The sequence below is a fragment of the Sminthopsis crassicaudata genome, chromosome 2 (genome assembly GCF_048593235.1).
Source record: "Sminthopsis crassicaudata isolate SCR6 chromosome 2, ASM4859323v1, whole genome shotgun sequence".
NCBI classification, from domain to species: domain Eukaryota; kingdom Metazoa; phylum Chordata; class Mammalia; order Dasyuromorphia; family Dasyuridae; genus Sminthopsis; species Sminthopsis crassicaudata.
In genome coordinates, this window is record NC_133618.1 from 512958494 (window position 1) to 512976059 (window position 17566).

Genomic DNA, 17566 nt, shown 5'->3' on the forward strand with positions numbered 1-17566 from the left:
ACTCGGGACAGACTCAGGAACCCAAAGTAGGGCAGGAAGTGGAAAACTCTGCCACTTCCTCCCAGGTGCTAGAGGAAGTGGGGGAGGGGACATAACCCCCTCAGAGTGGGGGGGCTGAGAGGCCTCGCCCCATTTCCGTGACGTCACTGCGGCAAGAGCAGGGACAAGTAGGGCATCCTTTGAAGCTCCCCCACAGAAGCCACTTCCTATGGAAAGGTGAGTTAAAAATACCGAGGCGTTAGGTGCAGCTCGCGCCCTGGGGCCCACTGCGAGATACCATCTCCAGAGGCCACGTGTCAGGGAGAGGAGCGCAGGGCCGTTAAACCACAGGCAGCAGGTGCGCAGCCGCCAGGGCGGCGCTACGGGCCCTCCCCCACCCCGAAGCCAAGCCACTCGTCACGATCCCTCGCCCCTGGCCGGTGCCCCGGGAGAGGGGTGGGGATGGGCGAACCCCGGGCGGGGCTGCAGTATGACGTCACGATCAGGCAGCTGCCGGAGCTCGCGCCCTCCCTCGGCCCCTCCCAGGGCAAGGCTCGAAGGGAAGTACGGCAGCCGTCTAGACCTCGGGATCCGCCGAAATCCCCGACATTTACCACTTTGCACACACACGCCCCTCATCCCAAGGGTGCCCACGGAGACCGGGAGGAGAGTCCCGGCTCTCCCCGGAAAGACGCCTGTGTGCCCCGGTTCGGGCTCTTCCCTCCGAGTGCCTGCCAGGCCCCTAGGGTTCCGAGAGCGGCGCCCACGAGGCCCACGACCCCGCGCAGTTCACACTGGGCCCCACCTGGGGGCGCCCGCGCTCCACCGTCATTGCCTCCCGCATCCGCCACGGCTCCCAGGACGGAAGGCGGAGGCCGAGGCTGACGCGCGGACGTCTCTGAGCTCTTGGGGACGATTCTAGACTGGACCAGTCCCCTCCGCGGCGGCTGCTGTCTTTCCAGCGCCCTAGCGCCTTCGGGGCGAGCCCCAGATTTAAGGGTCCCCAGTCTCTTCCACGCCGAGGCGGTGTGGGGGTCTGACGCGATAGAGGCAACAGGGGGCGCTGCCTTCCGGGGGTTAGGCCGGACTGCCAGAGGTTATGACCTTAAAGGTCATCTCAGTGACCTCTTTTTTTACACAAGGACACTGGAGTTCTCTTTTATGAAGTAACTTGATAAATCGGTCATTCAAGAAGCACTTATTAAGAACCTACTGCTTGCTAAACCCTCACATAAATAATCACTTATTAAAGCCTATGTGCCAAAGTTATGTTCCCCGGGACTTTACGCAGCAAAAGGAATTCCTAGTCTAATGGGGGCGACAGCGCGCAAGGTCCTAGCGAGAGGTATGCCGGGGAGAGCAGGAGGCAGAGAAGCCCAGGCAGGGTCAGCCAGTGAAAAGGTCTGGAGTCAGAACATAGAATGGAATGCAGGAGCAGCGGGAAGGAGGCAGTCTGCCGCGGAGTCTGTGGATGTGGAATAATGGGAGAGAGTGCTAGAAAGGCGGGGAAAATCCCGGTTACTGGGGGCTTTGAACACCAGCCGCTTTATATTGCACCTTGGACGTGAAGAGCAGCCATTGGAGTTTAATAGGAAGAGATGCTGCCGTGGCCTGATGACACTTGTGCTTTAGGAAAATTTGACAGTTAAAGGGAGGATGAACTCCAGTGGGGAAGAGATCTGAAGCAGGAAGACCGACCTTCTAGAAAAGTCAGTGGAGTTGTCAATGGGTGACGAGGTCCTGGGCCGGGACAGTGCATCGTCAAAAGAGAACAAAGCTATGTACCACGCATGGGTACATGCTGGGGGTAAAGACAGTGCCTGCCCCTAAGGAAGGTACACACTTTTCACGGGAAACCGTTAATAATAGTGGTGACGGTGCGCACACACACAAACTGCTTTCAGGTTTGCAAAGCATTTCCTTTAATATATACATAGATGAATGTTTATGTGCATATATTTATGTATGTTCATACATATGCACACATTTCATTTGATCCCCACAATCTTGTGGGGCAAGTGCTATTATTATCTTCACTTAATTAAGGACAGACAGATTAAGTGATTTACCGAGAATCAGAAAGTTACACAGTTAGGGAAAGAGAAGAGGGAAAGGAATAAGTATACAAGTATTAAGTAACTGCTACGCAAAAACAGTGAAATAGTCCCTGTCTCCAAGAATTTGCAGTATAGTGGGATAACCTATAAAGTTTGAATATAAGCAAAATATATGCTAGATTATTGGGGGAGGGAAAATAGTGAACGCTATTCTAGGACATTCAGGAAAGGTTTTTACTATAGAAGTTACTGCTGGAGCTGAACCTGAAAGGAAACTAGAACCTCAAAAAGAAGGAGAATACTCCAAGCATGAGGGCACAGGGGATGGAAAGGGGCGAGGGGAGAAGAATTGAGTATCCAGTAGTAGAAAGGCCACTTTAGCTGGATCCTGGCATGCAAAAAGGGACGGAGGGCCGAAAGATGTAATAAAGCTGCAAAAGTAGATTGGGAGCAGTTGTGAAGGGTCTGAAATGCCAGTAGATACAGGAAGGCAACAGGAAGAGTCATATATAACCTGGTGGCCGTTTAAATTTAAAATTGAGCTCTGGAGGAAACTGAACTTTAAGGGGCATAGGTAAGGAGAGAGGGCATTTCTAGACCTGGAGGAAAACCTTCACAAAAGGAAGGAGATTAAGGTCACATAGTATCAGTCAAGATTCAAATCCAGGTCCTCTGATTTAACTATAAAACACCAGCAGGCGATTTATAATCTGCTGTTAAATTGATTGAAAGCCAATTATAGAAGAATGTAAGCACGAAGAAAATGAAGGGACTTTTTAGTTTTTATCTTCCTGAAACCTAACATAAAGCCTAAAAGATGGGAAGAAGGGGGAGAGATGGGATTGAATCTTCAGTCTCCCATTTCTTAGCTCCTCCTGTATCACACTGAGTTGGCCTGTCTCAGAGACTGGCTGGGATCTGCCCAAAGTGTCAGCCTAGAATAGATTGTAGCCCTGAACTGAACATGAGACCTGTTAGTAGCAACTCCACCGAATGCCAATAACTGCTATACAAGAGAGCAGCACTACGTATTACCATGTACAAAGAAACGTGACTTTATTCATTAGGCATAGTTACTGAATCAATAAGCATTTTATTAAGAGCCTACTGTCTGCCAAGTCCTGTGCCAGGCACTGGGGATACAACTGTTGTACAATAAAACAATCCTTATAAGGATCTTACATAATTACATACAGAATAAATATGAATAAATATGCTATACAAATGTATAGCAAATAGTTAAATACAAAATAGTTTGAGTGGGACAGTAATGGTATTTGTGAGATCAAAAAAGACTTCATACAGAAGATGATATTTGAGTTTTGACTTAAAGAAAGAGGGACTATATGAGGCAGAAAAAATTTCAGGAATGGAGAATAGCCAGTGCCAAGGCATGGTTCTTGGAGTTGGATGCCTGAGGGGCCAATTTGAACAAGACATTGAGTGTGGAAATGGGGAGAGGGGTATGATGCCATTCTAATGAGACTGGGAAGAAGAGGTCAGGACCAAGTTATAATGGGCTTTAAAAACTTAAAGATATATTTTATTCTGGTAGCAACAGAAAGCCGCTAGAGTTGATTGAGTAGGGTCAAATTTGCTTTTAAAAAAAATTACTTTGGGCAGCTGTGTGATGGAAAGGCAAGAAACTTGAGGCTAGGGGATAAATTAGACTTGCAATACTCCAGATAAGAAATGATGAGAGCCTGAACTCAGGTGATAGCTGTGTGTGTGTGGAGAGGGGTCTAAATGTCAAATGTTGTGAAGATAAAAATAAGGTTTAGTTTGTGGGAAAGAGAGTGAGTTGAGAAAAGTATCAAAGTTATGAACCTGGAAAACTGAAAGGTTGATGGTGCCTTCAACAGAAACGGACATGTGTAAGAGGGAAGGTTTGTGGAGAAAGATGACTTTATTTTTGAACATGAATTTGAGGTGTTTAGGATATCCTATTTGAAAGTTCACTAAAGAATAAAGTAGAATCAAAGCTTATGGCTGAAATGAACTGAGTATCAGTATCTATATAGTAAATGTGAGAGTTAAACACAGAGGAGTTGATAAGGCTATGGGAGATGAAGAGAGAAAGGGGAAAGAGGAGGACCTAGGACTAAATCTTAGAGAATAGTTAAGGAGTAAAATATGATTTATGAGTGAGAAAAGGCATTCAGGCAAGTAGGAAATGAATCAGTAATAAAGTCATAAAAACTCAGAGATAAGAGAATATGTAGGAATGAAAGGTGATCAACAATATCAATTACAGCAAGAATGAGGACTGAGAAAAGACTTTCAGATTTGTCAAGCTTGATGAGGTTAGGAACCATGTTGTAAAGCATTTCACTGATCAAAAGTGAAGAGGAAGTTCAGACAATGAATGTGGTTAGCTTCTTCAAGGGGTTTGTGTGAGAAGGGAAGGAAATATAAGAAAATAGTTTGTGGGAGTGGTTGGGTCTATTGAAGTTATTTTGTTTTGTTTTAGGATGAAGGAGATTTGGGTATTTTTTAAAACTACATGTATAGATATAGTAGATTCAAGGGTAGGAGTGGTGATGGAGAATAAAATCTGTTGGAGAAGAGAGGAGGGGATGAAAGGCTAACGCCTTAGCAAAAAGTCACCTCTCTTTCAGTGTGAGGAAGGAAAAAGAGTGAGAAATGATGTTAATGAAGGTTTTTAACAGAGGAATGACATGCAAATAATTCTATTTTATTCCATTCATCATGATATTGCCCTGACTACCAATCTCCATCACACTTGTCAAAACCACAATCTCAGAAGTGGGACTTCTGAAGCCATTTAATCTAATGCATATCTGAATAATAATGTTCAGTCATTTCAATCATGTCTGACTCTAATATCTTTTGGGGTTATCTTGGTAAAGATAATAGAGTACTTTGCCATTCTCTAGCTTATTTTATAGATAAGGAAATTGAGGTAAACCAGGATAAAATGACTTCCCCAGGATCACACATTTAGTATGTGTTTGGGGTCATATTTGAACTCAGAAAGAGAAGTCTTCCTGATTTCAGGCCAGACATTCTATCCACTGTACCACCTAGCTACCCTGAATAATACTAACCTCTTCAAAAGGTGTCAAACATACTATTTCTTAAGGTTCCTACAACACTCTCCTATAGCCACAATTAGAGAAAAATATAATTGGAAATATTTAATAAAATACAATAGAACATGTCTAATATTAACATGTAATTTTCTAAGTCAATATACAGTTGCAGGGATCCTTCTGTACAGTTTAGTGGCCCTGTGTCTATTCCAGTTCACCATTGCTCTACAATTTACTCTACAAGAGGTGACCTAGACCTTGTTTGAAGGCTTTTGCTATGGAAGGGACTATCTCTCCAAGTATCTCACACCCCTTTTCGATTGCTCTCATTGTTATGAAGTTTTATGTCAAGCTTTATATTGAATTTAGTAGAAGTTTCCCAGACTTAGAGTAGCTTTGAGCACAATTTGGCCATAACATCAATATTCTAAGTTACAAGTTTAAGTGATAAAATATGAATGCAACTTAAGATGTTTTTGTCATTCCTTCCCCACCTATTATAATTTTAAAGTCATTTGCTATAATGAGGCTCCTTCATCTTCAATGTAAGGATGGCTTAGGTATGCACTTTTGTAACATGGTGGAATTTGACCTGTGTAATTGCTGGTACTATTACTTATTAGCCAAGTGACCTTGAACAAAACACTCCCCATTTCTTGGCTTCAATTTTCTCATAATATAGGGCTAATGATACTTGAACTATGTACATCAATTTCTAGTTAAGAAATATTTGAATAAATTAATAGATTCATGATCTCAAACCCGGAAACTCCCTTTATAAGAAATATAGAATAGTAGGAAAAGCACTTTATTATGTTCAAATATTGATTCTTGGAGCACCTAGGTGGTGCAGTGGATAGAGCACCAGCCCTGAATTCAGAAGGACCGGAGTTCAAATCTGGTCTCTGACACTTAACATTTCCTAGCTATGTGACTCTGGGCAAGTCACTTAACCCCAGCCTCAGAAAAAGAAAAAAAAGAAAAAAAAAAAAAAAAATATATATATATATATATATTGATTCTCCACTTATTGTCCATATGAACTTAGGCAAGTCATTTAAATTTCTCTGGGCCAGTTTCCTCATCTGTATGTATGTAAGATAGAGTTTAGAAGGATTTTCTAAGCTAAACTCATGATATTTTAGAGTGTTTTCAAATTAAAACATCACATTAGCAATGTAACAGTCATAGCTACATGAGTTTATATGTATGTGTTGTCATAGAAATGGTGGAATGTTGCTTCTACCAGATGCAACCAAATGCAGGAAAAGGTATGTTTCCATTTTTCAAAAACCTACACAAATCCTTCTAAGAACAAGGTGATCCAGGCACCTTTCGTCATAACATCAAATTTATCAAAGAAAAAGACATAAAATCATTCAAAGCAAATAACATACAAATATGAAAAGAGAAGTAAAACAGATTCATGAAAGACTTATTACATTGACAGTGAAAAACAACTATCATCCTGAGGACAGGACAAATATAAACTGGATATTTATATATTCTTAAACTTTCTGTGGATAAGAACATATTAGCTAAAATGCTATATAAATTGGAACTTTCTTGTGTGATGATGAATATAAGAAATCACATTAGAAAGGAATTAGGTTTTAACCTTAGAAGACACCTTCCAGTGAAGTTAGTGAAACAATACAATAAATTACCAAAGGAAAGTGTTCATTATTCAATCAATCAATTTCTGTGTGCTCAGGAAATAGAAATACATCTTAAGGCTCAAAATATTCTTCAAAGATTGATCTGCTTAACTGACAAGTACTCACTCAGTAGCAATATGTTGATCTCATTCTTCTAGAACAGAGCATAAGACCCACCAATAGCTGCACTGATCTCTTATTAAAAACCAATGGCTCTAGATGTATAGTCAGGTGTACAGCATCATTCCTCTATAAAGACAGCTACATGTCACAGTGGAGAATGCTGGCCTCAGAGTTAGAAAGATCTGAGTTTAAATTTAGCTTCACTTATTATGTGACCCTAGGTGAAGCACTTCGTTTCTGTCTGCCAAAGTCTATTCATCTCTATATAGCACCTATTTTGCAGGATTGTTGCAAGAATAAAATGAGATAATATATGTAATACACTATATAAATGTTGGCTATTATAGAAACCTTTTCCACAACTAAAGCAATGAGTGATATTTTAGAAATACCTCCATTCATTTTCATCTATATGTTCAGTATACAGAAGTTCTGACCTACTTATACTTGAGCTGAATGAAATAAAACTAATTAGTCATTTCTTGAATTTGGGAAGTGATTTCTTCCTCTCTTCACAGTATCACCCAAGTGTCAAGGAGCTCCTGAAAGATCATTTTACCCTTAAATGGGAGACTTGTTTTTAATGTGATTGAGTTAGGAGACTGCAGTGGCCCAAGACAAACTCCAAAAGACTCTGATCCCCACAGTTTAAAAGCAATACTGAATCCAAATTGGAAAGCAACAAAGTTACTTGAGATAAAATTACTTTAGATTTTAGAAAGGTTACTAGCCCAAAATATAACCTGTCTGAGGAAGTTTGCTAGTTCCAAAGGCAAAAAAACTGGCTTTGGTGACTCCCTATTTTTCACTCATTTTAAAAACATGTTTTGAAGCTTGAAATAAAAGAGGTTGATCAGCAAGGAGGCCATGGGTGTCAACTGTTAAAAGAAGAAAACAAGAGAGATGGTTTCCATGTGATAGGGGACAGGAAATGTGTAGGCTGGAGTTGTTCTATGCTGGGCTTCCTGCCATTTCAGAGAATAGCAGGGAATAGGTTGTGTACAGGGATTGTGGTAAATACTTCCGGTCCTACATAGAGCATGCTAAACAAAAATAAATCCACCCTATAGAGGTATTGGACTGATGCAGAAGAGAACAAAGAAAATTGCAAATTCAAGGTCATAACACTGCCAGTATAGAATTTTAAGACAATTTTCAACATTCAATATAGTATTTGAATACCCATGTACAAAAGCATTATAGAAATGCAAAAACAAAATCAAAGGATTTGGAACCGAAAGGCATCTTAGCATTTAGTCCAGATAAGCAAACTAAAGCCCAAGACAGATGAAGTGATCTCCCCAGTACTACAGAGGTACTAAGTAACAGGGACATTTAAGCATCTACCATCTGCTTGGTAGTCCTGACTCAATAGTGTTCTGTCTAGTTACCAGTGCAGCTGAATTTGAAGATCAATACAAGATAGCTAATTCATGACACTATATACTTGAGAAGCGAAGTTTAGCATTATGTTGTTATATAATTAACCCCAAACCCAAAGAACTAATTGTGGTGAAATTTCCACCATTGAAGTAGAAAAGACATGCTTCATTTTAAGTGAGAACACTGTTAACCTTTTAATTCAGACACCACCCATCACCCACCTGCTGTTACTTCCAGAAATTAATCTAATTGGAACACCCAAGTAAATACACAAAGCAGTCATCTGTATCTATGGATAACTTTATTTCACTCTCCTCCTCAGGCATCTCAGAAGACATCTTTGTATCTTCTATAAGGTGTTTTTCCCCAGTTCCAAAGCAAGTGATTGCTGCAAAAAATATGAGGCCAATTCAAGAGACATTTTAAGTACTAACTTTGTGTTATATATTTAATCAACTAAGCACAAGAGATACAAAGAAACTGAGTAGTACCTGCCTTCAAGGAGCTTACATGCTATGGTAATAACATTGAAAAGTAACTACTAGATATGAAGTAATTTGAGATGGGAGATCAAAAAGACTTTCTGTTAAGAGGTGTTTACCAGAGCTGAACCTTGAAGCAAGCTGGAGAGATCATAGGAAGCAGAGGTGGAAAGAGCATTTTAGGCACAAAGTATAGCCAGTATACATACAAAAAAAAAGATATGAAATGTGTTTTAAGAAACAAGTTGATCAAGTTTTATAGATGCAACAAGGAGGAATATGAAATGTCTTAGGTGAGTTGAAGATAGATTGTGTGAAGACTATAAATGCATGCTAGAGAGTTCACATTTTTTCCCAAAGGAAATAAGGATCTATTAATGATTTCTGAACAAAGAGTAATATGGTCAGGCCTAACTAGGGCTTTGGCAACTATATAAAAGGAGGGAGGCTGGATTAGGAAGCTACTGCAATAAATAATAAGTGACAAGCTCCATTTTAAGCACATGAATTTTGATATGGTGGAGACAATCAGGTAGAGGTGTGGCAGTTTGGCATGCAAACAAAATTACTGGATTCAGAGTAAGATAAACTGAGATTTAATTCCAACTCTTTATCATTAACTACTTGTGTTTACAATGTGACTCTGTTTACCTACCTGGGCCTCAATTTCCTCATTTGTAAAATAGATGGATTAGATGAGCTAAAAGGTCCCATTCAGCCTTAAATCCTATAATCCTATGTACAGAAGGTTTGGGTACTGAAGAAATTAGAGCTGGATTGGGAGTCATCTGTATAGATATTTAAACCCAAGAATGAATGAAGAGTCCAGAACAATCTTAAGGGATATATTCTTATTTAGAAATAATGGGCATACAAAATATTTCAACCCATTAAATCTTGGGTTTCAGTAGGAATATACTATAGAACTTAAAGCCACATCTATCTAAGGCCAGATCCGGCCCACTAAGGACGTTTATGCGGCCAGCCAGGTTATGCAAATGGGCTGAGGGGTAGAGAGAGTGTGAGGTTTTTTTTTTTTTTTTTTTTACTGTAGTCCCGCCGTCCAACAGTCTGAGGGACAGTGAACTGGCCCCCTACTTAAAAAGTTTGAGGACCACTGATCTAAGGTATCCACTTTTATCCCATTTAGTCTTATAAACAAGCCAGAGATACATGAAAGCTATTTAACCAACCTGTGGGTCCCCCTCAATCTTATTTTTAACATAGGCTGCCTATCTAAAACATCCAAGTTTTAAAAGTGGAACTTTCACCATAATCTTGCTTAATATTTTTCCCAGCATAGTCCAAAAGAAGAATCAGGGTCTTATATTCTAAGCCTGACTTTTCCCAGTAACATGGATAAGTCATTTAATCTTATGCTTTCAATACCCTCATTTATCAAAATGTGAGATCACGAGATCATGAGAGTCAGAGAGCGTATGGAAGCACTTTTGGAAAGTGTAAAGATGGCAAAAAGAATGTCTACTCATAGCAGGGGACCACCAAGAAACAATCTATGCTTTCCTCCAATTTACATTTCGCCACTCTTTCTCTTTCAATACTACCTACTCAATGCTGCATTTTACTTCTTCCTAACATTTTTGTCCCTTTCCCTTGGGGATGAACACTAACATTTAGCCAACTCAGATCAGATTTCCTAGGATGCATTTTCTCATATCAGAGCCTGCCTGTACAAATTCTAAGAAATTATTAAGGGACTGTCTTCTCAAAGATGACAAAAGATTTCAGTTTTCCAAAAACACTTAATTGTCTTTTACCAATTTCTACTGCATTTAATGGAAACCAGGACATTATGGTGGGCTTATTATTTACTACATGTTGTCATCCTATAAACTTTGCTATGAGGATCATATAAAGCAAAGAATTCTAATACCAGATAAAAATGAAATTAAAACACAAAGTCCAGGGAAGACTAACAAGAAGCACTTTATTTGGAAGGCAAACAGGTTATTTATTACAGTGAGGGCATGGCAAAGGTCATGGTATTAAAATGCTCATTATATATACTTCAGAGGAAGGGTATCAGAGAAGTGTATCTCTGTATTTTCCACCTCAAATTTCAAAATAAAATGATATTTGCAGTAAGTTTGAAGTCTGAAGCATGAAAATCTGCTTGTCTTCAATCTTCTGTCATTTCTATCCGAAGAAACCTTGAAGTGAAAATCTGAAAAACAGTAACAGAATGCATGTAAATAAACACCCAATATCTTTAAAAGTCTTTTAGAGGCTATAGATGCCCTACTCTAAACTCAAAATCCCCAAAGATTGAAGATATGCTCTATCACCTCAAATATGCACAACTGATGTAATTGAGCTCTGCAAAGTGTTTCCATCAGCACATGGAAGTGGTTTGCAGGAATGGAAGATGGCAAAAAGACCTACAAAGACGTGAATCTCAAACACAAGGAAGCCTTATTCACAGCAGGGGAAGCCACAGAATACAAATCAGGAGACAGAGGCTTTACCAGTAACTATGCAATCCTGCCTAATGTGATTTACTTTATTATTATCTAATTTGATCCTCACAATAACCCTGTGAGTCACTGAAGCTAAGAGACTAGGTGACTTGATCAGAGTCACAAAGGCTAATAGGTTGTTGGGGTCTCACACATAGTTCAGGCTTCTGCTGTCCTGGGTAAAAAGTTAAGAGTCACAGAAGGGAAAAGGCCATCTGATCTTACCTATGATGTTAGTGGACCTACAGAGTCAGAGCTTAGAGATTAGATTTTATCATTTTCTTGATGTGTGTGCTTCCTTTGCAGCAAATCTCTAATAAAGGCTTTTGTTAAAAATACACAAGTGTGAATACTTCACACTTGGCAGAAGAGGGGGAAGAATTAGAAAAAGGGAAATAGCATAAGGTATTGCTCATGTAGCAGGCGATGTTATCAAAATCCTAAATTAAACACAATAATCTCAACAAGCCCCATTCAACTTTTCAAAGTTATGCCCTATCCAATGCAAATTGAAACCAAATAATAAATGTTTGTTAAATGTAATTTCACCAACATTAGCTATTTCCCTGTTCCCCAAGAAAGACTAATTAAGAAGACTAGACTGATTGATGAGGGTATTTCAAAGGAAAAATTCTCAACAAATTTAGAGAAATAGAATAAAAATACAGTTTAGAACATATGGTGAGTTTCTCATTCATCAAAATGAAGTTCTATAAAATATTCTACATTCAGTGATAGGAGGCGGTGAGAAATGTCCCTTTCTGAATAACTTGCTTCATTGTGGCCCACAAAGGCAAAACTGGCTCAGGGAACAAAGAATCTCCTTGATGACAATTTTATGAGAACTGAATAAAGCTCCTGCTCTTTCCCTTTTTTTAGGGATGTTTCCAGGATGTTGCCATGAAAGCATAAGTGGTGGCAATCCTTGAAAAGTTAAAACAATAAAAATGAACTCAGATTAATAGCACAAGAGAAGAATGACAAGCTGGGAGCCTGACATACTATTTCCCTCCCCTAATGCTGGGAAATATAAAATAGGAAAGGTATCTCTAGAGGCTGATTAGATCAGACTTCTAATAAGCTTAGAGCAATCCATGAGAATGTATAAGGAATTAATTTCTATATTCATATAACATTAGACTTCACAAACTCATTTCTATTTGAAATTTTCTTTTGAATAGTGAGTTCTAGATGGACAACATTACCAAATAAATTCTCACAAAACTGGATCTCCTTTGAAATCTGACAAAATATGAAGGTTTTTACCCTGGATTTAATCACTAGAAATAAACTGCAAAAATAAAAGTAAAAGTGGTCAGTAGACCTCTCTGAACCTTAATTTACTCAAAATATAAAATGAAGGAGTTGGGCAGCAGGATCCTGGGCTCCTTCCAGTCCTAATTTATGTGATTCCATAACCTCAGTTTTGCCACTTATAAAAGAGAAAGAAGCCCATATTTGACATCTTAGAGCAATAAAATGATTAGTTTTTATTAGTCTTTGATGAAAGGAATACTCAAAATTAATATGAAACAGGTGTTTGTCACAAAGAATCATACATGCATCATGTTATATATAGCTTTGCATTTATATAGAATACTCATTTATTAGAATTCCCTTTTTGCAAAACTGATCCCTTATTTTTGTCCAGTCTCAATGAGAGAGTCACTGGAGCATAAGAATATAAGTAAAAATGATAAATGAGACTAAATGGCTATTTAAAAGCCCATATCCTGTAAACAATGAGCAACCAAACTCAAACACAAAGAAAACTTACATGAGAACAAGATTTTTATAGCTAAAGCTAACTAACTTGGAGATAGAAAATCACCTGTCCAATTTCCTTCATTTTGGAGATGAAATAGAGATCCAGAAAGATTAAGTTTATCTGTTCAGTCACCAGCCAATTACTACCAACTCGTATTTACATTAGATCACACTGCCTATCATCAGTGGGTCTTCCATTATGTAATTCTTTTCACCCAAAATATTTTGCACTTGACCCCAATGACCTGAAAATATCACATCAACTCTACAGGTAGGGAAATGAACACAGGAAGCCCAAGTAGCAATCACAGAAGCACAAAGTTAGGAGAAACCTCAGATCATCTAATTCAATCTTTTCATTTTAAAGATGAAAAAAAATGAGGCCAGAGAAGTGTACACACACACACAATATATGATAAATTCTTTTCCTAAATTTCTAATAGAAAAGCCTTATGTTAAATTATAATCAAGAAGATAAGGTTTTCAGCAGGAAAGAGAAAATGTTTTACCTAGTAATTATTCTAAATTATATCAAGAATATTTAGCAGTGAAGACAAAGAATAAACTTAACCTCTTAAAAAGGTAGAAATCACATCAGGGAAAAGAATACTATGATGTACTCCTAAATGGCATTCTACAAAATATAGTAAATATTGTAGGGATGAATGCTGGGCTTGTAATCCAAAAGGTCTGGATTCAAATCCCACTACTGGTACTTACTAGTTTACCCCTGAGCCTCAATTTCTTCATCATCTAAAAAATCTTCACAGCAATGCTGTGAAACTCAAATGTGATTAATATAAAGTGCTCTATCAACTGTATACATTAGGGGAATTATTTGTACTCTATAGATTAAACATGAATATAAGCTCCTTGAGGGCACAGGTTATTTCATTCTAATACTATATTACCAATGCCTAGTACACAATTAACATTGAATACTTCTTGGTCATTATCATGGGTGGTAGTGGTAGTAAATGATTATCATCAATGGCAATTTTAAGACCAGAACATAAAAGGTGCTCTAGAATCTCATCATTGAAATAAAGGAAAGATCTACACTACAAGAGGCTGGACTAGAATCTCATCATTGAAATAAAGGAAAGATCTACACTACAAGAGGCTGGACCACTCAGCTTTTCTAAAAGAATCTATGAGCCTTGGACCCAGGAATTTAAATGCCTTTTTTTCCTACCTGGCTATTCTATATACCTTATTTTTGCATTTAAAAAGTCTAATAATGGATCCATGACACACAAAAAAGTTAAATAACCTGCTCTATGGCTTAGATATGCTATAATTCTACTTCTAATGAAACAGGAAGCAATGTTATTTTTGTGAGGGAGACAGAGGAAACAAATCCTTTCTTGATCTTTACTCTACACTGCCCACGTGTGGAAAAGGCAACTTTGATTTTCACTGCCTCTTGCATCTCTGCTGCCCTCCTACGACTAGAAGGAAAAAAGTTTTGTTGACCAAATAATTGCCTAGGCTTCCTGCCCCACACTTCAGGTTCTTGCACTTAACAGCAATATGAAATGAAAATGCCACTAGATGGCAGTAAAGTATAAAAAAATAGCAGCCCATTCCCACTCATGCATTTTCTAGATCTCTCACTGATGAAATCTAAAAAAACCTGACAGCAGTAGGTGTTCAGCTCATTCTCTGCAGCCAGCCCTTCTCCTGGGCAGTAGTTAAGCACTATAAATTTAAAAATATATTTTTAAAACATGCACTTATACATATGAGAATGTGCAATCATAGAAATCAGGAAGAGGTAAAGAGTGAATTACTGACAATTTGGTATTGATAACTGTACATTTAATATATTTTTATTATTAAAGTGAACAACCACTTAAAAGGGAAAATATATAGACATATACTAGAACGTTATTCCTAATTAAATAAAGTCATAGGATCCTAATAACACAGACTGAGAATTCTAAGGTACCTTAGAGGTCAAATAATATAACATCCTTATGAACCTTAAAGGTTAGATAATACAATATCCTCAATGAAAAGATGAGGAAACTGAGGTGCAAGTTAAATGCTTTGTCAAGTTGACAAAGTCTTCAATCTACAACCCTAAAGGTTTTTCCACTTCAAGTACTTTGTAGAAGAAGGGGGAAAAAGAACCAAAACAATGGACTTAAGAATCAGAAAATCTAGATTTGAATTCAGATTCTGCCACCCATTATTACTTACATGAATAAGTAAATAATGAAGATGATAATGATGGCTAACATGTCAATGTGACAGTGGGGATCAAAAAATATTTCAGTGGGTTAGAATGATAAGCCAAATCTAAGAAGATGAAATAATATAGGAATAAGTATCAAGTCATATACTGGGTTCAAAATATTAAGTACCACTAGATTTTGAACTATTATGGTCTTCCCTTGCCTTCTTCCCCCCTCCTCTCTGCACAAAGGGCAAAAAGCTTATGCCACAGATAACTATTATATAAAATCACTTTACTAATTTGTTTACTTAGAATTTCTTTGCCAGCTAAATAAATATCAATCTAATGGCTACTGATTTTTGTATAATATCATAAACTTGTGAGATTCTTGAGGGGAAGGCTCTTATTTGGTTTTTCTTTCTATTCCCAACACTTAGTACAATATCTAGCATATAGAAGCTACCTAATAAATGTTTGTTCCCTTTACTTGAAGTTACAACAAAGAGGAACAATATTTGGGCATTGGTATACAGAGATAAAAGAATGAATCATAATCTTATTAAACCCTGTATTTACCAAGCTTTCTTCCAGCTGAAAGCTGAATCGAAATGAAAGAATACTATTGTTTTGCTTTATTAGCAATTTTTAAATAAAACTTTCCAAAATGAAAAATATATATACCAAGTATCAGATGGAGGAAATCTGCCTAGAAAATATTCTCATTAACAAAGATTTGACTTTCAGGCACAACAGCCAAAAAAGCCAATTAAGAAAGGCAGAGAAGGGTCAGTCCCAACCCTGGGTCAGACCATGCCTATGTTTAGTTTTAGTTGCCACCTCTTAGGATATCAACAAAATGAAATCTATCTAGGAAGGTGATACCTCCCCCTCCTCCAACCCTAAGGTAGCTTATACATTTTCCCAAGGTCAAGACTTCCTTTTGCTTTGGTATCCCCAGCATCCCCCAGCACCAAGCATTATTAAATGTTTACTGAATTAAAATTAACTTGTGACCTCTCTATTTGACGATCAGTTTAAGAACTAGGGATATTTAATCTGAGAAAAGAACAAGTAGGACATGAAACATGTCTTTAAAAGTATTTGAAGAACTACTATGTTAAAGAAGGATTCGATTTCTTTCTCTGAGCCAGGAGAGCAAATCTAGGGTTAACAGAATGCATAGGCAAATTTTGGTCTGATTTAAGAAAGTTGTCCAGAAATGAACAGCTACCTCTCAAAAACTTGTGGATTCTACATCCCTAGAGTTCTGCAAGTGAAAGATGATTATTATGTGTTAGGAATGTTGTAGAGATGATTCTTACTCAGGTATAGGTGGGACTAAATGGACTTGGAAATCTTTCCAATTCAAGATTTTTGATTTTTCTAAATGTTTTCTCATCAGTAAATGGAAATAATATCTTTGTTCCTCTTTCCTTCTCTCCTCTTACTACCACACATAGTTGGTACATAAATTAAATCAATATAGGTAAGAGGTTTTTAAAATCTTAAATAACTATAAAAATGTAAACACATTGTTCTCTCCAATTCTCTTTTAACAAAAAAAAAAATGATTTTTACTATCTACTTCACAGAATCATTAATATGTGTGTAGTAAATTGTAAAGTTCTATATAAATATAAACTTATTATTATTATTAGAATCACTATTAATTTTTCAATCCCCTTAATGAAAAAGAATCACTGTGCTCATAGTACCTAAACCGAGGTACCTATTATACATACCTATAGTAATTCATAGGGTTGTCACCCACTACTCTCTCTGTGGCTAGCAAACTCCCACCATCCTCCCTCTATCACTTTTTCTTCTATCTGTATTACCTAATTACTAACTCTTTAGAAATCAACTATATCCAACTCCTACCTCTAGTTATTATTCCCATCTTCCTCCTCAACAATATGCTATCCATATCTCAATCCAATTCTTCTGACCATTTCTACTATGCCTTTTGGATTACTTTTTCCTTAATGGGCAAAAAAACCCCACTCCCTTTCATTCTGGATGTCATTTTTTCATAAGTCACCCATCTGTTTGTTTTGAATCCTGCTTTTCCCACATGACAATGTATTCCTAGCTATCCTCTCCAGTCCCAAATCCACCTTTATTCACACCTCTTAACACATTGATCTTGGAGAGAAAATCAAAATATTTCTTGCTTACTTACATTTCTCCCTTTGCCAATATCACCTAACAACTTCACTTCCTTTTTATTTCTAGTTGACTCTATAATATTCTTACCTAAAACAGATCATAGTAACTATTTTCTACTAGTTCCAGATCATTCTCCCTTTTTTCTGTAAGAGTTCAGCATTCAGCTCACTGTCTTCCTCTTTTGCCATCTCTTACCCTTATTTCAAAACAGTTCAATATCCATAATGATGCTCTTC

General features: G+C 37.8%; 1 protein-coding gene across 1 annotated transcript in view; it reads right to left on the minus strand.

The window, feature by feature from the left end:
- Positions 1 to 10657: 10657 nt before the first annotated feature.
- DAD1 (defender against cell death 1) overlaps positions 10658 to 17566 on the minus strand; it is a 41762-nt gene continuing 34853 nt past the window's right edge. Inside the window, exon 3 of the mRNA XM_074294215.1 lies at positions 10658 to 10920. The gene's annotated coding sequence lies outside the window, so the exon portion shown is untranslated. The remainder of the gene's footprint in view (positions 10921 to 17566) is intronic.